At 39.2% G+C, this 24,354-nt stretch overlaps 2 protein-coding genes across 3 annotated transcripts in view; one reads left to right on the plus strand and one right to left on the minus strand.

The window, feature by feature from the left end:
* AMMECR1 (AMMECR nuclear protein 1) overlaps nucleotides 1-24,354 on the plus strand; it is an 81,795-nt gene that overhangs the window by 10,282 nt on the left and 47,159 nt on the right. The window lies entirely within an intron of this gene.
* Nucleotides 7,626-24,354, minus strand: part of TMEM164 (transmembrane protein 164) — a 114,434-nt gene continuing 97,705 nt past the window's right edge. The window contains exon 8 of one of the 2 annotated variants that reach the window (XM_040572584.1): nucleotides 7,626-9,518. The gene's annotated coding sequence lies outside the window, so the exon portion shown is untranslated. Of the gene's footprint in view, nucleotides 9,519-21,877; nucleotides 22,459-24,354 lie in introns of those variants that run through there. The other variant, XM_040572585.1, reaches the window with a different exon arrangement.

Consider the following 24,354-nt stretch of genomic DNA (forward strand, 5'->3'; position numbering starts at 1 on the left):
TTAAATTATGGAGGCTATAGACTTGGTTATTTCTGAAGCTTTCATTGAAATTTCATGAAATTTTGTCTCAGTTGGGAAGAAGAAAAAGTGGTGGTGTTTTTGTTTTTTTCCCCGCAAGGAAAGTTGCTAGGCCATTCAAAAATGCATACCCAAGGTTTTATTATATTCTTAAATGTTTATCATCCATTTAGAAGTCCATACACTAAAAATGGAGATGCTTGATATTTGCTCATCCTCAGCATGGTAGTCATCTAAATGTAATGATTACAGAAATCCAAAGTTTAGGCAACATAAACATCATGTAGTTCTTTAGTTGTCCTTTATGTGGAACGTTTAATGGAAATTGCTCTGGAGGAGAAAACTAGAGCAGTCCATAGTGGTCTCTGAAATCTTGGCACTGAAGTTTAGGTCTTTGGAGATGTCTAGGAAGAAGCCACTGCAGAGAGATCAGGAATCTTCAGATGGTTCCAGAGATAAAGCCTCTATTTGATTTTAAGTAATTGGGTTAGTCTAAAAAGAAAGAGGTAGTATTACTTAACAACATGGATTGGCCATTTGACCCCTAAGTGTTACAGTGTTTTGCAGGTTCTGCCCAACTTCTGTGTGCAAGTTATTAGAGGAGGCAAGAGTGACTTGAAGCATAAAGCACTGCAGTGAGGTTTGGAAGAAGTTTGTTTAGTTCCTGACAAGGTCATTATGGACAAACCTGGATGAGACCCTCAGTCTCTCTACTGTATGATCTTACCAATAAAAGTAAGGTACCTCAATCTGCTTTTCTTTGTTAAGTTAGTAGCAAGGACCATAGAAATTAATTATTATTGTTGGAATTGTTCTTTCCCTGAAAAGCATGCCAGAAAACTCTCCAGACTCAGCTCATGGAATTTTTGCCTAAATTGGCAACTTGAAAAACTTGGAGGCATATGCTTTTTTTTTTTGTACTGTTATCCATTATATCTGAAATGAATCATAGTTGTATTTGTTAGCTTGAATACCTCAAAGGCTATTGTTGCTTCTCAACTAAATGACAGAATTTTCAATGAAATTTTTTTTGCAGGATAGTTCTCTCCATTTGGGTATTCTTAGTCACAGTATCCTCCTTTGTATTTTTAGGCTACTGTTCAGCGAATCCTTTCTCCGAGAACATCTTAGACAGTTTTAAGTCTGCCAGCAAATTTGAAGACAAGACCTTCCAAAAATTGTATTACATAATTGCTTTTGCTCTAGACATCCTATTTGTCCACAAAATAATGGTTTTCATGGGACTAGGACATTTTAGCACTGAGGGAAGGACAGGTTTGCCCATTCACTGCCCTGTTAGAGCCAGTAAACTGCAGTTCTGTAGTGAAATAAATCCATTGGTTTACTGAATATTGAAGAATGGAGATGAGCAGAAAGAGGAGGTAAGGTGGTTGAGGAAGCTATAAGTAGTGTCCATATTATGCTACTTCTCCAAATGTTTTTCTAACCTTCAGTAATTTGCAGTTTGGGATATCTTGAGCCACAAGTAATGTCTGTTTCCCCTGCTAAGCAATGGGTATAATGAAGTTTTAATGAAGCAAAGTCGTAAGGCAGATCAGAGTTCTACACAGGAATGCTTGAAAGACTTGAGACTTCTAGAAATGAGATGAAATCAGTATTGTATAGGACAGCTTCATGTACTTCAGGTGTAATTAAAAAAAAAAACAGCAACAAAAAAACTGACTGTGTAAGCTACAAGTTTGTTTCTCTCCTTAGTGATTTCCAGGTGTTACGAGTTGACTGCCAGTTGTCTCTTAGTCATTATTATGTTATGCATATATAAAGGACAAGTGGCTATTTTGAAGAGAAATTATCAGTAAAACCAGAAAGGTGTTAAGTACATTTGTACTAGAGAGTGGTTGAGATCTTAATTGAAAACCTTTATGGTTCTGCTGCCCTTGAGAGAGAGAGAGAGACGTTTACTGGTTGCAGAGCAGGGCAGTCCGGGTCCCAGGAAGAAACGTGAGATCAGCTTGCAAAGGAAGAGGAAAAGAGCTAGGTGACTTTAGAGGATCAGAGCAATGGCACAAGATTTGATTGACTGGGGGGGGTGTATCTGTACTATTGTGTGTGCATATGTATTTGTGTTTATATAGTAAGAGAAAGACAAAGGGACACAAATTACCTGTTCAGATTAGATGCCAGTACTGACAGAAGAACAAAAGGATATAAAATGACTGAATAAATTTACATTTAGGGTGTAAGGTTTCTACTTGCTGAAACAGTATGGCTTTGTAGTTACCTTTTAATAGGATTACTAGGGGCAAGAAATCCAAGTAATTTTAGAGATATCTTGATCACTTTATGATAAATATCTGATGTGTTGCCTTTGGTAGTGAGATCAATAGTTTAAAAGGTCCTTCATCCTCTCTGTTGGGTTGGATTTGGTTTTTAGTTATCCATGTGGGTTTTTCTTTCCCTTCTTGTGATCCCCCTGTGGAAGGGGACTGACGGAGGGCAATAATCCTGGTACCCTAGCAGCTTCTGCTTTTGTAATATGTTCTAAATTGAGAAATCTTCTGGCAATGTTTTTTTCTTTCTTGAAAACATTGGTTTTGCCATTGAAGGTCTATTGTGGCAACAAGCATCGCCTTCATATCATATTAGCGTCACTTTATTTCTGGGTCAAAATTTCCTTTTATTATTTTTATATTGACATTAGCAGAAGTTAATAAATCACTCACTCACTCTTGTACAGACATACTCAAGAGGTTTGCTGACCATAGTTATTTGTGATCACTGACATTTCTGACTTAGCTTCTAAGTCAGTTTTGTTCTGTTTAAGTAAAGAGTGTTCTAAGAGAATAATGATGATAGATCAAGTTCAATATCTTATCTTTGAGGACTCTTAGGTGACCTCGTTATGAGTGGCTTCTAATAGAAGGTGAAAAAAATGTTATTTTTGAGAACATCATTTGTTTCAGTGTGAGTTTGTAGATGGTTGGAGTTGGCTTTCTGACCTGTTTAGGTCTAGCAGGATTACTAACTTAGCAAGTAAATCTTGTTTTCTAGCAAGCTGTTTAGCTTTGGCACAGAAACATTTATTGTCCTTTCCACTGTGCTTTTGGCTTGAGTGAGATTTATATCTTTGTAGAGGTAGAGACAAATACAGACAAATGGTGGTCAATAACAGCTCTGTGGTGGTAATGAATTTGGAGAATGTTACGTGTGTAAATAATTTTTCACTGAATTCGAACTGAACCATAATTCAGTAATGGGTTATGTTGAATGTGGATATTGCTCTTCTGAACAGAGTGTCTCTGCTGTTAATAAGAAGGATCCCCAAAAGAAAACCAAAAAAAAGAAAAAGAAAAAGAAAATGACAATTCAAATGGTAAACAAAGTATTTGTTAAGGAGACTTCTTTTTTTAAATAGTAGTACTGGAGACTTTACTACTTGACTTGAGCCAGCTAACAAAATGGATTTTGATTTGCACGGCAGTTCATGACAGAAAAAAAAAAAAGAGCAGTTTAGGAGAGGTTCTCAGAAAGGGATTAATGAGGAGATGAAGTTACAGGCTCACCCTGACCTGTCTGGGAAAGCTGGGGCTTGCAGGTTTACTTGGAGATGTCAGAAGACTTCAAATTGATAGGTTTTAAACTTGCGGTATGTGAACCTCTCCAAAGCTGGTTTTTATGTTGTTGTTTGTTTTTGTTTGTTTGTTTGATCTTGCTTTTTAACGAAAGCTAGTAGGTGATGGTCGCTTCCACAGCTGATAATGTTTTACTGTTTACCCATGTTTTTAAATGGATTTTCAGTTTTTGTTCATGCCAGCATCCCAGGTTTCCTCCATCAGCTGAAAGATGGCCACTGTTGCTTGTGTTTTGGGCTTGGATGCAGTTGGGGGACTGGTAACCTGTAAGGAGCTAAGATGGGAAATGATGGTCAAGGGAAGAGCTTGGCCTTGCACCATGTGATAAACTGCTGACAGAGTAGTGATTTTTGTTCCTGAAACATATCTGCTGTTAGAGAGGTGGAATATGCCACCTCTCTGTGGCATATGATGTGGGGCAGAGCTCAGTGCTATTGATGGAGTGGATGTTGTACTGGTAGCTGTAGCTGAGCCACTAGAGTATGTAAGCCCCTGCTTTGGTTTCCAGTAGGACTTCCTGATCACAGAAAAAAAAAGTATTTGCTGCCAGGTTTGGTGAGTAACAATTGCATTCTGGAGTCTGGTCTCAGAGTGGGACAGCAGTAGAATTCTTCCACTTTGGAAGAGGCAAAAATAGGAGGCCTGGAACCTTGAGGGAATGTGCTGAGAAGTCCAAGAAAGAACAACTTAGACCTCTCTTTTCAAGGAATTTATAGCTGTTCTTTCATAATCCTTTAAAAGCCATCTACTGTTATAAGTGTTTTGATTTTTTTTTTTGAAAATAAATAGGCAGTAGAGGTGGTTGAATCTTTCATCTTCTGGTATAAAGGTTCATCATCAATGCTTTGGCCTTTAGAAAATTCATTGACTAACCAGTGCACAGATTTAATGACAACAAAATAATATTGCCCTTTAGGTCAGTGGTTTAATTCACAGCTGTTTTTTTCCAGTTGATTCCCAGCGTAATGATTGAGTTATGGTTGTGTGGCATCCCCTCATGGAAAGGGAGTTGTAGGGGTCCCTTTGGTAGTATACCAAATAGCTATCTTTAACAAAACTAGCAATTTTATGCTATATATTTTTCTGACAGTGTTGTAACATACAGTATTTTCAGAGAACTCCAGTACTACTTTTGAAAGGCTATATATATTTTGCTGGTGCACAATGTAGTAATGGTTTTGTGATTGCTTCAGAAACATTGTGTAATTTGCAAAGTTAATGCGGATATGTAGTTAGTTTTTTTTGCTTTCATAAAGTGGGATCTAGTGGAGAAAAACAAAACATGAACCTGCAGGTTTTAATGCAGCAAAATGAAAATGCATCCTGGTTATTTTCCACTGTTTCCAGGCTGATGGGATGCTTTTTGAAATTCAGTTTTGACATTTGAAGGGATCTTACTGAAGATGTTCTGTACGTAGTTATGAAATAGTGATTGTATCTCATGTACTTGAGGGGATATTTCATTATAGAAGTACTTGAGCTTTGTTGTGGAAATACTGGGGTTTCTTTCTTTGAGGTCTTCCAGAATTATCGTTTGCTTTAGTGTTGTTGAATAGCTTTCTTATGCAGTGTGCTGTATCCAGTGAGTCACTTGAATAATGTGATAGAATTGGACTGTAGTTTCATAATCTTTTTAAGCCAGTATATGATGGGGTTGCTGCTGAAAGAAGGGATCAGACTTCCCTTATGTACCAAATCTATTGCAAGCACAATTAATGGTGCACCTGGTTTGCTGGATCAGGTAACTAATAGGAGTTAAACTCAACTTTTGGATAAGATTGCATGTCCGTGGCAAACAAAAGATGTTCATGTGTACAACGCCCTTACTTCTTCTACTTTCATTGATCACTGCATGCTTGCTGTGCTGTTTCTGCTTGATAAGTCAGCAATAGATACTGCTGCCTTTTGTTAGGCTGTTTTTTTTGATGAGTTGTAAGACTTTTTGCTGAGCCTTTTAGCATGGTAAATGTCAGAGCGGGCTTAAGGGATTGGGTCTCCCCATGTGGGGGATAGGACCCTTGCAGCCAGTCATTATATTGATTTTAGGCTGCCAAGAACTGCAGCTTAAGTTGCTTTAACCTGGCTTTGTTTTCTGCTCTGAGAACACAACTACTGTTCTCCTGGTTGAGATGAGTAGCTTGCTATTGTCTATGGCAGCATTAAGGTATCAGTGGAGAGGAATATTTGTGATTCTCATTTTTTTTGTTTGTTGTTTTTTTGGACTCACCTCTGATTTTTTCAGCTTTGGGCAACATCAGCAGGTAGATTGGTGCCTGTGAGTACATCCAGAAGCTATGGAGGAAGAAGCAATCACATATGACAAACTTTCTTTTGTGTATCTGCAGTTGGTGGCGTTGCCAGTTTTTTGCCCTACATCGGACTCCCTAGTCATTAGAACAAAGCTTGCAAGCTCAGATATAAGGCTAAACAAGGTTATGCTTTTTTTTTTTTCCTGGGTTCATCTGAGTCCATCTCTCTCGGTGCTCTTAAGCACGTGGTTGCAAACAGTGGAATATATAGCAAACCTGCGTGTTGTCATTTTAAAATGGTGACGTTTGCCAGGAGCCTGCATTGTGTAGCAGGGGAATGTGCTGCCTGTCGCAGAAAGCCTTGAGCCCCTTTTGGGTGGCTGGAGACCACGTTTTACAAGTTTTTAACAGGTGGTCCTGATTGACCCCTTCCATAAAACTTGAGTGTTCAACTCAGGTATCCAGTGGATCCCCTAGATGAATGCAGGAATTCAGAGTGATACGTAAGCTCGTATCAGCTGGGAGGAAGAGCTGTGGTCTTGCTAGGATTCTCATTTACAGAAGCTGTGCATACTCTTTCCCAATGGACTGTGTATGTCTATGCATTAGTGATCTGATCCTTTATCACTTACCAGGAATAGAAATCACATTTGCTTTTCTCCAGTGCTGGTCTCTTGTGGGCAGTGGCATTACGATGGCAACCCATGGCCTAGCAGTTCTTCAGTTTCAGGTCTGGAACTTTACTGTAAGCATCTGGTCCAGGTGAGTGAGCAATGTCTAACTGGTCTGGTCAGCATAATGCCTCCTCTGTATTTAGTTCAAACTGACTTAGGTCTTGTGATCTATATGCTACAAAAATGCGTGTAGAAGTCTCCCCAGCTGCTTCACCAGTAAAGACCAGTACCGAGTGTTCAGTGAGCTCCTCTGCATCATCCCTGTATCCATTTTGCACCTTTTCTCTCCACAAGAGCCCACTGTTTTTTCTAGCTGGTTTCCTGCTTTTGAGATAGTTAACTAACTTTGCAAGGTGCTAACCAAACATTTTTCATTCTTTTTCCTGTTTACTTTTGACCTACTATGTGTTTTATGATCTCTTCTGTTCTCATTAGGCAAGCTTTCTGTTTTTAAAAGCATTCTGTCTCTCTAAGATGCTCTCCTTAACTTCCCTGTGGAGCCACACAGGGTGTGGGATTTTCTTGCTGGGGTTGAAGTATTTTGACTGCTTTGTTTTCCCTTCTAACTGTGGTGAATGTTTTACCTGCTCTTTTAATACAGTGGTGAATGTTTTACTTGAACTTTTAATACAGTATGTTGTGTGCTTTGGATTTTCTTGGGGGGTGCTTTTTTGTCTTTAACAGCCTCCAAGCTGTTGCAGTCTTTTTGCTTTTTGGATTGCTCCTTTTCAGGTTTTTCTTTGTTTTGTGGGGGAGTGGGTTGGGAGGATTACTAGTTGTTTTTTTTTTTTACACTGTTCCCTTTCTTGAAATGGAATATCCACGTGCCATTTTTTTTTGCCTACTGTATTCTACTACAGTATTGAAATATGATTGTATTGCAGGTACAGTTACAGAGCAGCTTTTCTATCAATGTCCTTTACTTAGGTCCTGTGTACCACTCAAAACCGAACCATTACTTAATACTAATAAAATAAAACCTCTAGTTTTCAAAACCTCTAGTTTTCATTCAAATGAGGCGCAGAGCCCTCTTTATACCAGGAGATGTCAATTGCCCACCATTATTATGAGTCCTAAATTTGCAACTATCTGGTCTCTGTGAACTGGTAGCGCAGTTGATCGGACGTCTTTATTATTTGATTACGGACTTGTACTACAAGAATGTCATTGTTTTTCTCTTCTCCTGTAATGCTTTATGCCATTAAACATGTATGTGTTTCACATACAGTGCCATTCCTCACCTGCATGTTGTCTATCCTTCCTGTTGAAATTGCTGAGTGCCTGGTAGCTTCTCAGTGTTGTGCCGTATCGATTTGTCCTCCCTCCACCCAGCCTTGGAGATGGCTGTTACATTGAGGGTGTCAGGTGAGGCCAAGCATTTGGTCTTCCTGTGTGTTACTTCGGAAACACCTAGCAGTGGAGTGGAAGTGTTCATGAGTTCCCAAACTCTTATTAGCATGTCAGTCAGGGTGACTCTGTATGAGTAATGTACATGCTTAACGAGTTCTTCCTGTTCCCATCATGCCTAAATCCTTGCTCTTTGTATCACTGACTTCCTATTTTGGCTTCTTTCTCAGGCCTTGCATGTGGTCTGACAGCATTTCAAAAAATACCACAATGAAAATCCTATTTATTGGTCTTCTACCTGACCTGAGCTTTCTCTCCAAAGCATCTATAATATGCTTCCTTACACAGTGGACCCCATGCACTACTGTTTCCTTTGCTGAATCGCTAAGTAGTCAGTGCAGATGCCCTGTGAGGTTTCTACCTTTGCATCTGACAGGCAGCGTGCCAGCTGATGGTCAGATGCCACAGGCACAGCTAGCTGTGTGTCTAGTCGAGTCATCCAATACCCCAACCTACTTCTTCTTAGCCTTTAAGCCTGTCTGCTGCAAGGACAATCCCTGGTTCAACGGGACACAGTAATATCAGCTGGAGGGTAGACTGCTTCTAAGAGATTAGCTCTGAGCCAACCTCTGACCACATGAAATGGCAAAATCCATGATGAGGCATGAAGCAGAAAACAAGTAGGCAACACTGAAAGCACTTTTTTTCAGTGGCATTGCTAGTTACAGACTGTAAAAGTGCAGTGAGGTTCATATGAAGTGTGTCTTTTTTACTGTTTAGGTTTGTTCTCTTGTCATAAAAGCATAACCCTAAACTTGTCAGTCTTGAGATACAAAAAGTGCATTTTTTGAATGAAATTTGCTGTATTGTGGACAGCGTCTCTGTATCTGTATGAACTTGTCAAAGAACAGATGGCCCCAGTGAGGATCTGTTCATCCCTGTCTACCAGGGTTGGCCAGTGACAGGTACTTCTGGGAGGTATAAGACCAGGGGAAACCTGTAAAAATGTTGCTGTATCCAGCTCAAGGGTTACCTATACTAGAGCTAGTGTCTTTGTGTTTGTTTGTAGTCTAATTGTATTGCCAGTGATACCACATAGTAACCAGTGTGATAGTTGCTCAGAAAATGGTGTGTCTGTTACCTGTCTTGATATCTGAGAGTAACTAAGACTATGTGCTAAAAAATGAGATCTGTTAGATATGTTGGCTGTCTGTATTCCTGCATCTTTCTGTCACTAACTGTAGTTTATCCCTCTTCCACAGGGACCAGTGACTGGTCATCTGGCCTGTCACTATCACACTTCTCTGCTGCCTAAATGCTAACTGCTTTTTTTCTTGAGGGGTTTAACTGGTTGGAGTGGTTATACTACATTATGAGCAGTTCTGTTATGTCTTGTACCTTGCTGCTTTGCCTAATCTGCTAAAGCAGCAATGTGTCTGAAAGTTCCTCTGCTTTTTCTAGCGATATCATCTGGTTTAATAAAAGTATATTTAAAAAAAAAAATCTTCTGTTCCTTTTTTTTAAGTTGTACTGCATATGTTTCTTCTTGTGGGGTGCAGATGTCAGCAGTCATCATCCTCGCTCGTTTTCTCTGCTTTAGCCTCTTCTTCCTTGTGCTGATGTCCCTGCGTGTGCTTCTGCACAATGAAACAGAGCAGAGAAATGAACTTAGTCTAAGTTAATATGCCAAAAAAAGATAGATACATTTTTAACCAGATCAGTTCCCCAGTCGCAAATATTTGTTCCAGAACAAGAAAGAAGGCTATGTGTCTGGGGATGGAAACATTGGGTGAGGCTGCTCTTTCTTAGGCAGCGGCTCTGATCTTCACTGTTACTCAACCATCTATGCAGTCATTTCTGATTTTAGGGGTGGAAAGACATTGCGAGATCATCTAGTTCCTCTCAGGGCTATCTCTGTATCGTACACCTGTGCTGAGCAACAGATGTCTGTCTTGCTGGTATTAAAACCATCCAATCCCCTGAGCAGCCATTACTTTCAACCCAATGAGAACTCTGGTTTTGAATTATCCTTGTTGTTAGCAAGTCTTTTCTGTGAGGAAAATAAGAATGTCTTCAGACTCTAGCAGTGTATGTAGTCTGCTTTTGAACCACTCTCTTGTTGGTTAAATTACCTGGTGAAGCTCAATACAAACAGTGTATTGATTTGATAGTAATTCTTGTGACCCAGATTAATTTGTTCCAGCTGTAGAGTTAGTGAAGTCTGAATTAGAGGGCAAATTCAAAATCTGCTGAGGCTTGTTTTTAGCTTGCCCTATCATGAGCTTCCTAAAACTGGTACCAAAATAACCTAATGTTTACTATGTCTTCCAAATTATACATTTTAAAAATGTTCAAGTGTGCTCTATTTTAGCTTCTTATTGTGCGGTTCCCAGTGTTTGAAGTGTCTTGCAAGCTACTATTGCACAGTGGACCTCTAGGTAAAAATAAATTTTCTCATTTATTTTAACATGAACAAGGATCAATGACTTTTAACTGAATAGTTTTGAATGTTTGGCAGAATCGCAATTTGTCCTTCCAGCTGACACCTTAGCATATCCATTTTGTAACATACTAGTGCTATAAAAAAATCCTGTGGGGTTCCAGTTTTTTCTTAGGTTTCTTTAAATATTTCTCATTCCTTTGAACTGAGTTCCGCTTAAGCAGAAGAGCATTAGCTTCTCTTCTCACAGACTTGGCATATGATCAGCTATTGGCATTTTTTTGTTCAGCTCTTTCTGCTTGTGTCTCTAGGTGTTCGTATGTGTCAGTGTGCTTCGTATATCTGGCAAATAATGGGAAGCATTTGAAAGGTCCAAATGGATACCGTTATGAATGTATGTCTAGTGCTTTTGTGTGTATGAAGTGTGTGAATTATTAACAAAGTTCTTTTCTGTAACGAGTTGCATGTGTTTCTGCCTGCTTCTGCTCATTCATGTAATATTTTGAAAGAACAGCGTGTCTCACGGTTAGCTGAAGTACACTAAAACACAAGTTATGAATCGTCTCTAGTAGGAGAATCCCAGTTGTATCTCTAATACAATTTTGTGTAAGGGTTTAGTAATTACAGTTCCTGGTTTTCATCTGATGTCATGACTAACTGCTTCGGGAGTATTACATCAGAATTAAAAATAGAAAAACCAGCATCCCAGTTGCTAATGGTCACTGGCAGTTTGGACAAAACTGTCAAGTAATCAGAAGGAAAAAAATCAGTATCTTTGTGGGCAATCAGAACAGACTTTATTTTAAGGTAGTACATGCAGACTCTAAAGGTGGGAGCTCTGTTTTAAGCTGCTGTCTGAAATCTGTACAAAACAATACTCTTTGGCACTTGATTTGTAATTAATATGCAGTGACTACCTGTGAGCATGCTGGAAATGTTCTCTGGATTCACCTGCTCCCTTGTAAGACTGGAAATGACGAAGTGGAGCTAAACTTTCAGACTTTTAATGCCCAAAGAATGCTGCTTCTCTAACTTTTAAAACAGATCTAAAGTTTGAATCATACTGCTAATGACAGAAGGGGAAATGTACGCTAGCACCTCACAGCTAATGTTCGTTGCATTATTTCTAGTGACATGGAAAGAAAGAAAGAATCTAGGAGCTGCAAGTATTCTTATCCAATGCATTTAGCATCGTCTTTACAGGGAAGTAGTCCTGGGGGACTTAAGCAACTTTCCAAAACATTTTGAATATGATGTTCTTAAGGCATTGGGTTTGGGATATATTTGACTTAATGGAATTTTAGGAAAGGATTTTCCTGAATCTTTTGAAAGGTTTCATTGGGGAAAAATAACTGACAATTTGAAGGAAAGTGCTTTCAGCACAAATATTTGATCTCAATTCCAGTTTATAAGTAGAATAATCATAAACTCTACGTAAGATCTCTTGTGGTACTGTAATTGTTTTGATTTTGACTTGCAAAACTGCCAATTACGTGTTTTAGGATGGCTGCTGCATTCTTTAAAGAGTTTCACTCTAACATTAATATCTCTACTTCAGGATACTTGTTCTTCCTTGATAGTAAACCGCATAGTATCACTGGGAGGAGGTTAATTTGAACACTTGTTAATTTGTTAACTTATCTGTCAGTCTGAGAGTTTTGAGGTGCAAACTAATTTTTAGATATGGGAGCAGCATATCGTTTTAAGTTGCTCAGTTTCTTTGAAAACTGGGTGGGGAGGTGACTGAGGCCTATCCACTTGGAAACACCTAAAATATAGCCAACGTTGTTTTGATGCAAACTGTGTATTGAATCAAATGCAGCATTTTCCTGGTTTGCCTCTCTGCTTCTACAAATTGTTTTCTGGGTATGAGAAAGGTAGGAGTAGCCAAGGAGAAAATACCAGCTTTGCTTTAATAGTTTTTGTGAATTGAAGTGTAAGAAACCTGTAGTTGCAGTGTATAATACAAAGTTAGAGTTCATTAAGGGAAGTATAATGTATGACTAATAATACAAAGCAAAGGAAGCAAAATTATACTTCTTGGGAATATTTAAATGTGCCCCATAGAAAGCCATAATCAGGTGAGTGCAGACTCTGAAGTAATAACTTTTTAATAATTTGTAAGGACACTGAATTGATTTATTAACTTCATAGTTATAAAGTCTGATTTTCTGTTCTGGTTCATAATTGTGCAATTGGGGGAAAAAACTTGCTTAAGTAGGTCAGAGCATAAATGTGAACAGTTTTATAATGTTAACATACATATTGTTATATAATTGTATTAAATGTTACAAATTACGGTGTCTTAATAACCTATAATACATTGACACTTATTGGAGTCTGTAGACTCTAGAGCAGAAGCTTATCTGAAGGTGCACCCCTTGCTGTGGGTGTGTTGAGTAAGCATGTGCACGCTCTTGAAAGGCTAAGCAGCACTTTGATAAGAGGAGCTAAATTTTCATATTGGCGTTCTAAAACTCAAAATCCACCTTTTCGTAATGGCAATAACTTAAACTGAGTTTTTGGGACCACGCTGAGTGCTCCAAATGTTTTAATCAAAATGAGTGTTCCAGGATCTCTGAGAGCAAACAGGGAGCCATTTAGAGAGAAGGGCCTCAACCCAAACAGACTTGTAATGGGCATGTGGCATAAAATACCTCCAATGTTACTTTATTTCCTCTTCCTCCTCTTCAAAAGCTGGTCACCAGGGGAGATAGGCTTAAGTATGAAAAAGATGGCGGGAGGCAGGAAAGACCAAAAAGCCAAAGGAGATAGGAGAAGGGGCGGGGAAAAGAAACAAAGGCGCAAAAGATGCTCTGAATATGGAAATGTAGAAACCAGCCCAATGGGCACAATGACTTTTAAAGCCTAATGAGTTTGGAGTCTGATGGAGAGAGAAGTAAACACTTGAACTATCGGTTCCCAAATAAGCCATTGGTTTTTAAACTTGCATATACCAATGTTATTTGGCATTGAGGATACGTGAGTGCAACTGCTTCCTGTAAGGAGCTACATAAAAATGAGCTGGTGTGGCTTCTGTGTTAGTGCCACTCTTCTCATCACCTTTTCCTTGAGCAGTGGCAACAGTGGACGTTGCTGCTGGATTTCTCTAGTGTTCGTTGAATAAATTCTGGTTTGGGTCGCTTATTTCTATTATTCCTATACCTTCTCCCATCTCGAACTGTATGAGGCTGGTGCTGGTCTGAGGGGTGCCACGTGGTTACGGCCCTGTTAAGAAACATCGTACAGTGAGCAATTGCTGTGGTAGTGCTTCATAACAGCCGGAATCGACTAGGCCAAGTGCTAAGCTATCCTATCTGCTCTCATGCGTGGTGCTGTGCCGCTCAGATAAGCACACTTGTCTGGAAGCAGCTCAGGGATGCGTCCCCTGAAGCTGCAGTGCTCCCTCTGGACCTGTTTGGGGGGGCTTGTAGGCACCTTGCATGGAAGGGGTGTGTAAAGCAGTGCCCCTTTGGGGGGAGAAGGGGGCAAAATTCATTGTCTAGTGACTTATGTTGTTAAAATGGAGATAACTTTTCTGTTTGTTTCTGAGGTTCCATGTGTTCAGCCTGCTGGTCTGGGCTTGGATAGGATTAGCAAAAGTTCACAAAACAGAAGGCTAACACTACTAGTCAGAGGTAAATATGGAGGAGCAGGGATTGTGGTGTGGGCGATCACAGAAAGTAGTGTGATAACACCCTGCTGAGGAGCCTTGGCATCACAGTCGCTGTGTTTTAAAGAGGATGTAAACCCTTGTCCCATTCTGGTAGTTCCTTTTTATTTCCGTAACTTCTGTTATTTAGGGCTCACTGACTTGTTCTGCTCAGCATTCAGAGGAAGATAAAAGATTCTTTCACCGCTATTCCTTCTCCTCCACAGTCTTCCAGAGGAATTAGGAATTTTCAATTTTATTTCTCCCTGACTTTTTTCTCCTGATGTCCACTCTGAAGTCATGTTCTCCTCCCTTTTTTTGTGTGTGGGTAACGGCTTCGTGTCACTGTTCTTCATCGTTGCAAAGACTATTTGAAATTGGAAATGACTAATGGTTTCCCTGTTGCACGCATGATTCTGACAAGAAATAGTAAACACGAGGGCTGTGTTAACACTGTTGCTAAGATCGGCAGCCAAGGTGCTGGAATAACCTTGTGATGTTGCATTGGCTAATACTTGGGTCATATTTGGAAAGCTGTCTACACAGCTGTATGGGCTAGAACTGTTTCTAAGGTTTGATTTTTAAAAACAGAGCAGAAAAACCCACTGTGCTGTATTGGGAGCTCAGGCCCTGAACCATATGCTTTCTAAGGGCAAGGAAGTTTCTCTTCTCTTGCCTATACTTTTTGTCCTAACTGCATAAGATCTGTGTTGGATCCTAAGTTAAATTTCATCCTAATGTTTTGGAAATACAAATGGCTTTAGTGGCTGAAGGACAGCCTTAAGGGACTGATGTTCTGGAGATACCCAGTTCTAGGTGACTTAATTTAACTTGATGACTTAGAAACTATCCAGATGTATAAACTTGACGTTTGCTAATGGAGTTGTAAAACTGCTTGATGGATCTGGGAGTTGGTGGTGGTAGAAAGTTGCAGCTGGAACATAGTTAAAGCAGTGGAATTTGAAGCAGTATGAGTTGATTAACCGGTATATCCTTCTGGTTAGCGTGTGTGTGCTTGGCTGTATGTTTGTGCAAACACCATGACAAATCAGTCCCTCGTACAAACTCAATTTATGCGCAGTCCGGTTTGTCATTATGGAAATTTGGGGAAGAAACATTCTGTTTAGAGGAAAATTCACGTCTTACCCTAAAAACAGACGTATAGACTTGAAGATGCATCAGTAACCCCTAGGCAACGCTGCAAACAATTGGATGGGTGACCTGCATGGAAGGTGCCATCCCCAGGAATTTCCAGGAGCCCTGTGGCCCAGAGCTGCTGCAGCATAAGTGAGCAGTTTTTGGCACCCTTACAGTGCTGAAGAGCATCTCTGTTTTGAATACAATGGTTTTTAAATTTGTTTCCTGAAAATGCAGTTATATGGTGCTGCAAATAATTATTTATTATAATTTATTTAATTAATTATTATAATTATTATTAAATGATAAATTATTGAAAATAGTAATTATTTCAAATACACTTTCGGGCTCTAAGACAGAGGTGCATAAACCTGGCTTTGTTCTGAGCAGTTCTTCTCTGTCTGCATAGAACCTAACTTTTGCTGCTGGTTTTGTTTCTCTGTGGAACTGCAAATCTTCAAATTTTTTTTAGCAGTACTAAATAAGCCCGCATAATCAACTTGTGTGATTTCTTAGTAGTTCTGGATTTTGTTACATATAAATATTTATTTTAGCAAAGTGAGCAGAGAACTTAAAAACATGTCATAGAAACTCGATTCATTTCATGAAGTTGGTGGATTGTCTTATGAGAGCTGGAGGGAAAAGGTGCAAAAGACTTACTCTGTCACTATGTAGTAGTGTCTGATGGAGAGTTGTCCATTTGGACATACGTAAATGTTCTCCATGCCTCCCCACCCCATAAGTTGTTACTTGTACCTTTTTCTTTTTTGGAGTGCTGCCCATATTGCCTCAATTTGTATAATGGTAGCATACAAAAACAACAGCACTGTTCGTTCAGCTGAATGAACAAACACATCACCTGATTGTATATGTGAATTTCTATCAATCTTTTTCTATTTTTAATTTAAGTTGGTGAAATCATTTCAATTTTAATAAATTGAATGCAACTTTAATTATGGTCTTGTAGGTTCACTTTAGAAAATGACCTGCCATGAAGCGCTCATCTTTATTTTTAACCCTGATTATGCTGTTGTTTAAACTAGATTTTCTTAAAATAGTAGCTGCTTGCTGACCCTCCTTAAGATTAGCTGCTTAGATAAGCAGAACTTGCTAACAAATTCACACCTAGCAGTTCAAGTTTTGATTGCAAGGCTGATCTCTCTGGGGCATGTAATGATTTCAGGAAAACCACCAAATCTGTGAAATCCATTATATGGGTAAAGAAATCTCCAAATGATTTTCTGAAGCACAGTAGTGTAAAGAGTTGCTAATTTAAGCATTCAGTGCTGACAATGACTGAAAGAATATGCTGTGCTCTCAGAAGTACTTTAACTTTTTCAGTAATTCTATAGGTTTTTAAAGTAGAAACTTGCATCTATCATCTGAAGCTGGTATGTTGTGATGTTTGTCTTTGGATCATTGTGTTTTGGCAATAAAGAACCTTCTTCGTTGACTGAGTGTGTTGAGGGACTAATGCAGCATAGTCTGTTTTTAAGAATCTCAGTGTATTTCCCCAGGAGGAAGAAGCATGTTAGCACAGACTAAATTACCTCCTGTTAGGGGAAATGTTTTTTCAGACGTGTCCCAGTCTTTTGGAATTTTGCTAGAGGAGATGATTATTCTGGTAAAGTGTGTGTGTGTGTGTGTCTATAACTGGGCACAGGCAGAATAATGGATTTCAGACACTTTACTCAGCAGCTAATTCTTTTTCCTATTGTGTAAAAGTAGTCAAGCAAGTAGTGTTCTGTTGTTTTTTAATCTCATGTCAAAATATGTGTTAAGTAGCACTGTAGTGGAAAAACTAGCTTTTAGTTTGCATCTAGGCTAACTGGGCCGAAGGAGAAACTATACAAGTCTTTAAGGCGTGTTAATTCTAGGGGAAAAAAGGGACAAAAATTACCCTTTGAGGGGCTTTTATATTGGTGTTCAGGATAGGAAAGATATCCATGGACTTCTTCAATTTTTCAAGTTAGAGCCTACTTTGAGTTTGTAGTTCAAAGTGCTGAGGAAACTGGTTCCTATTCTTGATTCAGAAAGAGCTTAGCTATGAAGGAAGCCTTGAATAGTACCTTGAACCTCGCTGAAGCTACTCAGTTGTATTGTTTTAAGCAATACAATGGTTTCTGATCTTTAGAATATGGATAATGTTACTCATATCTCTGTTCATTTCTGTAATACCACTACATAGAAATAAATGGGCAGAAGCTTTCAAGATGAAAGTGCTTTTTCTTGTATGTTTTGGTTTTGATCCTGGAGGTTTGTAAGGACAGTCATCTGTCCCACAATTTAAAAGAGAGTTTCATGTGTGAATTGTCCCTTTGCTATTTTAGGTTGCATCATACAGAATCAAAAAATGAGTCTGCAGTAAACATCAGGAGGAATTTGGTCTAGTCTCTTATTACAGGGCAGAATCAAATATATTTACAGTATTCCTGACAGTGGTCTGTTTGTGAAGGCCTTTAAGATACACTGATGGTGGCACTTGCATATCTTTCTAGGCAGTCAATCCCAGAAATCATGTTTCTTAGCGTTAAGATTTTTAAAGTTAATACCTACCTTGAATTTTTCCTGCCATAATTGAATCCTTTCGCTTCTGGAACTATCCAACAAGGATATAGGGAACAGATTGTTTTCATTGCCTTTGCAAAAAGCCTTTTTCGTATTTGATAGCTCTTAGATGTCTACTTAGACTCTTCTTCCTTAGCCTAAACCCCAGTCTTTTCCATCTCTTCCTAGCTCACAGCTAGCAGATCTCTGGTGGCTCTTCTAGATGCTTCTCTTAGTCAACGCCTTTCTTGGAGTGTTATTCCAAAACCTTGTCCTTTCTGATGGCTTGGGCCTTATCAGTGCCTTGCTGCTTTTGTTTGTGGTGGTTCACCCTCACCTTAAAACTATTAGAGAGCCTCTAAAGGAGGGCTACAAAGATGGTGAAGGGTCTGGAGGGGAAGACGTGTGAGGAGCAGCTGAGGTCCCTTGGATTGTTCAGCCCCGAGCAGAGCAGGCCGAGGGGAGGCCTCATGGTGGCCTGCAGCTCCCTCACGAGGGGAGCGGAGGGGCAGGCGCTGAGCTCTGCTCTCTGGGGACAGCGACAGGACCCGACGGAATGGCATGGGGCTGGGACAGGGGAGGGTCAGGCTGGGTGTTAGGGAAAGGTTCTGCACCCAGAGGTGGTTGGGCACTGGGACAGGCTCCCCAGGGACGTGGTCACAGCACCAAGCTGCCAGAGCTCAAGGAGCATTTGGACAATGCTCTCAGACACAGGGTCTGATTTCTGTGTGGAGCCAGGGGTTAGACTCGATGATCCTTGTGGGTCCCTTCCAACCCAGGATATTCTGTGATTCTGTGATTTCCCATTTGACCTCCTATACAGGCCCAATGTTCAATGTTAGAAGTGCTCTAAGTTCACTAGTTGCTACGTTATCTATTCCTATTGTTAATTGTATTATTCCCGTCTGAATGTAAAACTTCACTTGTTAAATCATGTTCTGTAGCGTTCCCTTCTTTCTCTTGCCATACAGGTCTTCAGTGTGACAAGATCTTAATTTTTGCAGCGTGTGTCCTTGTGGTGCAAGTTTATTAAGTGCATTCTTTCCAATCACTCAGACGCTTGATGAAAGCATTGACTAAGACAAGACACGAGCAATACCAAATGCAGGATATGTTTCTGTAGAGCACAGCTTGGTAAAGAGCTCTGTTTTGATGGTGAACTCCACTGGTGCACGGTTTTGACCCTGTTTTGTAGATGAGTCATCTGGACCATGTTTAGCTATCTTACTTAAAAGACAGTGTCAAAAAGCCATACTAAAATCAAAATACGTTTTAATTCTCCCTTTAAGGCAAGGCCTGTTAGAGAAGGCAAGTTTGTTTTGGCATGAAATGGATAACAGCCAAACTTGACAAGTGTATTTTCTTGTTTTGTAGGAATTTTTCTTTCAGTATTTTTCTAGGAATCAGAGCTCATTTTGCTGAAATAAACAAAAGCATCCTAAAATTCACACAGCCAAAGAAGAAGTATCACTTTTTTTGTCTTCTCTAGGTTTTAAATTTTCTCTCTTGCTGTGTCCTGGCATCTCATCCCTTGATTACACATTCTCGAAGACAACTATTTTAGTTCTGGGATTGCTTCAGTTACTTTAAAGTTAAAGCTTAGCTGTATTTAGCTGGTCCGAGGTATTTAAAAACAATCTAATTTGCTTGAACGGTGTCTTTTCCTATTCTAGCCAACTTTTTTTTTTTTTTTTTTTTCCTGGCTGGTATTAGCTGTATTGGTCCAACAATTATAGGTGATGTGGGTTGTGGTGGTTTTGTTTGTTTGTTCTTTACCATTCTCCCTTCTTCCCCTTTGAAGGCTCCTGAACTCTTGTCTTTTCATGGTCACTCTCACTTCAGATTTTTTTTCCAAGTGGGAAGAGATAGTGAGGAAATTATTAGAATGAAATCTAGGTCTTCTCAATTTGTTTTCCACACCCTCTGAGTTTAAAAACAAACAACAACAAAAGAATAGGAAGGAAAGGAGCCACCAGCATGCTGGAAGAGCTTCCTTGACTTTCTTGTGTCTTACCAGATTTCTTCCAGCATAGGTCTGGTAAGCCAAAATGTCCTTGGAGCACACTGTGTACTTTTATGATTCTCTTCCAGAAAGGCGCCCACCAGGTTTTTGTTGTCATTGTCTAGCTCCATAATATCATCCATCAAGTTTTCCCTTTCATCACAAACTAGATACTTTCAACATATCTACCCTCCCCGTGCCTTGAAGCGTATGTGCAGATGCCCTTGATAAAGCTATCAGTGTGCATGCACCCACCTCCTTCATTATTAAGCTATATTCTCTTATATTGAGTAATGTGAATTAGTTCATTGAATTGTGGCATGTGGAAATGCCAAAGCCTGGAGAATAACAAAGCTTAGATTGCATCGGTGAGTAGGGAGACTGCTTTGTGTGATTCTGAATAAGGCATTGGTTGTGCGAGGGATCTCAACTGACTGTTCTGATGATAGACTTTGTCTTTTTGTTCTAGTTTGAAACATTATTACATGACTGTTCAGCATTCTTGTCAGTTTTAGTGTGATTCTGAATAAGACAGAAAAAGTTTTAACTTAAAAAAAAAAATCAAATGTCTAGAATTCAGGAATTGTTCACTTTTTCACTTTTGTGAAACAGAAAGGAAACCACTGCCTTTGCAACTTCGCTTGTTTAGAGTACTTCTTGGGAGTGCTGTGCTTGGAGCTGATTAGAAGCACTCTGGTCCCACAAAGGGATCACTATTCTGAATTTTTAAGTGTCTGATCCTACAGCCTTGGATGTCAGTAATACTAGACCTGTAAAGACTTTATTCCCTTCCTTGTTACAAAAGTTGATAGGTTAAATAGCTATTATTAAAATGTCTGTCTAAATACCATGAGTTCTCAGCTCATGAAGTTAAATTCTTTTCACTTCCAAGTCCTATGAGTTTTCTATTACTTGAGAATCTTCAAGTGAAATAAAAAAAGATAAGTCCTCACTCAACTTTCATAAAGGTAGAGAAATATTTTTGATTTGTTACCTTTCCTTTCCCCCCTTTTTCCTTCCTTCCTTCCCCCCCCTTCTTTTTCTGCCTATCCATAACAAAGAGGAGAAACTTTTCATACTGCTTCTAATGGTACAAGAAGAGACCCACGTATTCATGCTTTTTGCCTCTTCCACCTTCCAAATTAAAGAATCCCTTCCCTTTTCTATTAAAACTACTGGTAAATAAAAGTCAGCTTGTATCCAGTGTTGCTTTATATTAAAATAATGTATTTTTAACAGTGCTAACTACACAGTGCCAGCATGCTGACTGACTGTGATAGCTGATTACTAAAATAGCTTGCACGCTTTTACTTTCAGTTGAAGTATTTTCAGTAACATATCATAGCAAGTAGGTCACTAATTTTTTTAGGGGATTTTTATTGTGAAACATTAACGAGAAATATGCTTGGGGCATTGGGTAAGCATGGTATATAAGAGAATACTTTGATGCTTTCTTTTGATATTTATATAGGTTTAAACCTTGTAACCTTCATGTATGGTTCATAAGTTCTCTACAAGTTGTAACAGATCAATGGTCAACTGAAGTACGGGGCTGTCCCAGTTTCTTCATTAACGAAAAAGGTGTAAAAGTAGCTGAAGTGACACATGGGGCAGGACTCTGGGTGACCCATGCTCTTGTGCTTCAGCCACACGTTTTCTGGCTAGCCTCTCAGGTCAGTGGTTAGGATAAGTAGGATATTGGATACATGTATATGTTTTAGTCCATCAAGGAGATGACATCTCTTTCTTATTACAGTTGTGTATGGCCCTTCTGATGACTGCAATTTTATATTTAAAAAAAAAAAAAAGGCAGTATTACTTTAAGCTTTTATGGTGTTGCAACTGTCTCTTTAATTCAGTTTCCCAACTGAAAGTAGGGGAAAAACAATATACCATCAGCTGGTATAGCAGCCCACAGCAAATAATTGAAACAGTTGTCTGCTTTGCAAGATCTATTTAGATTAGAGCTGGGCAAGACTTTTCAATAAATAGTAAATTAGGCAATGGCTGGATGGAAAGTTTTATCATCTCCAGGTCACTTGTGAGTTTGCTGACACCAGTAAGCAGCTTTAGATGGAAATATTTTTTCAGTGTCTACACCCCCAAACACAAAATAAAGAGCCTTATGAAAGAGGAACAATTAGGACATTTACAGAATTTTCTTAGAGTCTAGGTTTGGTCTCTTCTGCCTCTGTACACTCTGAAGCCTCTTCCACCAGTTTTCAGGTACTGGGTGTTCAGGGTGCTTTGCCTGACTTCTGTTGTTAGCTCTGGCAGGAGGGTATGTCAGAGGTAGCTGGCACTGTGGTGAGAAGCTGGGTAACCCATCAGACAAGGACGTTTCCAAGTCTCTTGGTTCAAGAGGGCTCACTCCCAAGCCCAGAGCTGTTTTGCTTTTTAATAAGATGCTTCGCCCTGAATTGAGTAAGAGGATGACATGAAGCTGATTGTTAGAGCCCTCGCAGGCAAGTGCAGCATCTGTTTTAATGAATGTTTCGAAAAAAAACACAACCAAAAAATTCGTATGAGGGAGGGAGGGATCCTGAGCCAGAAAGGCGAGAGCGTTCCACCCCGATGTACTCTAGCATTCATGTGGGATATGTGGGCTCCAACTTCTTTAGGCAAAAAGACAACCCAGATCTCCAGCATGTGATGCATATCCTACGTGGCTGGATGAAAGGGACTCCTGAGTATCACGTCTGCATCCTCTTCTGCTTTTACTGAAGTTTTTCACTTCTGTTGTTTTTCTTTCAAGTGCCTGGAGGTGCAGACTTTCATTTCAGGTCTAACAAGATGTTGCTCATAAAAAAAAAAAAAAAAAAAAAAAAAGAGATAAGAGGAAAATAAGTGTTTTTTTCAAGTTGAAAAGTTACATATTTACTCAGCTGTTCTTGATGTTGATATCTGGAGTTTGGCACTGTACTGCAAACCTGAGATCTGAGGGATCTGAGGCTGCTAAATGGCAAGTTTATTTGTGGATTTTTACTGGCTTTAAAACACAAGAAGAGCAGTGGAGGCTTGAAGAAAAGAGGCAAACAGCTGAAACCAAGGATGCCAATAAAAAGCAGAAGAACGCTACTAAAAAGAAAGACATTCTTTGCATAGCTTGTCTGTTTCTATGAGCAGGTTTTCTGTTGTCTTTGTTTAGTGTAAGAACAGAAATGCTTTGTAAGGTTGTGAATGACAGACTTGGATGTGTATTAGGCTGTGAGACTAGATCCTAAAATGTAGTAGTCAGTGTTTCTAGTTCAGAGATGGAAGCACTAATGTGGGTAAAAGACCCTCCCTCCTCTGTAATACAGTTCTGGACAGTGATCTTCAAGATGGTGAATTGAAACTGGAAAAAGGTGTAGAGAGCTGTGATGGTCAGAATGGGAAGAACCCGCTTAAGGGGAAACTGAATGAACGTGACCTCTTTAGCTCAGCACGGTGAAGGCTGATATGTTCTTTCTGTAAATGCTTCAGGGAATAATAACCAGGAAGGGAATTGAACTCCTTAAGCTAAAGGACAAGGCTAGTACAAGAATAGCTAGGTACGAGCTGACAGGGAATATGTTTTGGCAGGAAATTGGAGTATTTTCAGAGGTCTTGAACTTCAATGATGTTTCAAGGCAAATTTCTAATTTTTCATTTTGGGTTTTTTGTCCCATTATTTCTTGACCTTTTTAAGATAAAGAATATAGATCATTTATGAACAAAATTATATAATGTAATTATTCCTTATGATAGCAGGAGCCCTGAAGGTCTCTTTTGGCCTTATTTCGTGAATTTTAAGAGTTAAAATCCTCTTGGGTCACTGACTTCTCTGAACCTTTGGTCCATATTATGCTTTGAAGATGTCTGTGAAGGTAATTAGGAAAAGTAGTTCTGTTCAGTAGGCTTAAATCTTACATGCAGACATGCTGACACCTTTAGTAGCTCTTGCGGAACAGGGAGGCATGACTGGGGGAAGCAGCAACTGAAATATTGGAAAAATATCTCAAGTCAGATTTTTGTGTTGTTTAGCATGTGTAGCTAGCTACCAGTGATGGTTTGTTTAGCCAATGGATAGAGGTTTAAATTTAGTATGATTTGTATGTTCATGTTACTAGTAGTAGTACAAATATACAGCTATATAACCTTTACTTTTTCTTTTTGTATTCGTTGACAAGAACCTTCAAAGCACATGCAAATGTTTCAACAATCTATTTGACATTCATTTGGTGGTCTCAGCACATGCAAATGTTTCAACAATCTATTTGACATTCATTTGGTGGTCTCAGCACATTTTCTGATATTTTGTCCTTTTAAAGTAGCAGTAATGAGGCTATCCTAGAAGGAATTCCATTTTGACAAGAAAGTAAATGCATGTATGTTTCTCTGAATTATAGCACTGCTAAGTATATTACAAGTAATAAATCTCATAATCCAAAGATAAAGGTCAAGAGAATAATCCTGAGGTCCAATTTGAATCCTACTGAGGCTTGCTTCTCTGAAGTGGGAAAAAGGCTTGTTCAGTACCATAGCAATCTACTAATTTTGTTGGTACCATTTAGGTGAACTGGGATACATTTCTTGAAAATGTTAGTCAAGTGCTGCTTGATGATCTGAGTGGAGAAGTCATAGTGTTACATTCTGTGTTACGCTAAATGGGAGGTAGGAGTCCCTCTGGGCTTTATGCTCTTTTTTTTTTTTTATCAGAGAATCATAGAGCAC

This window comes from Cygnus olor, chromosome 13 (genome assembly GCF_009769625.2).
Source record: "Cygnus olor isolate bCygOlo1 chromosome 13, bCygOlo1.pri.v2, whole genome shotgun sequence".
NCBI lineage: Eukaryota > Metazoa > Chordata > Aves > Anseriformes > Anatidae > Cygnus > Cygnus olor.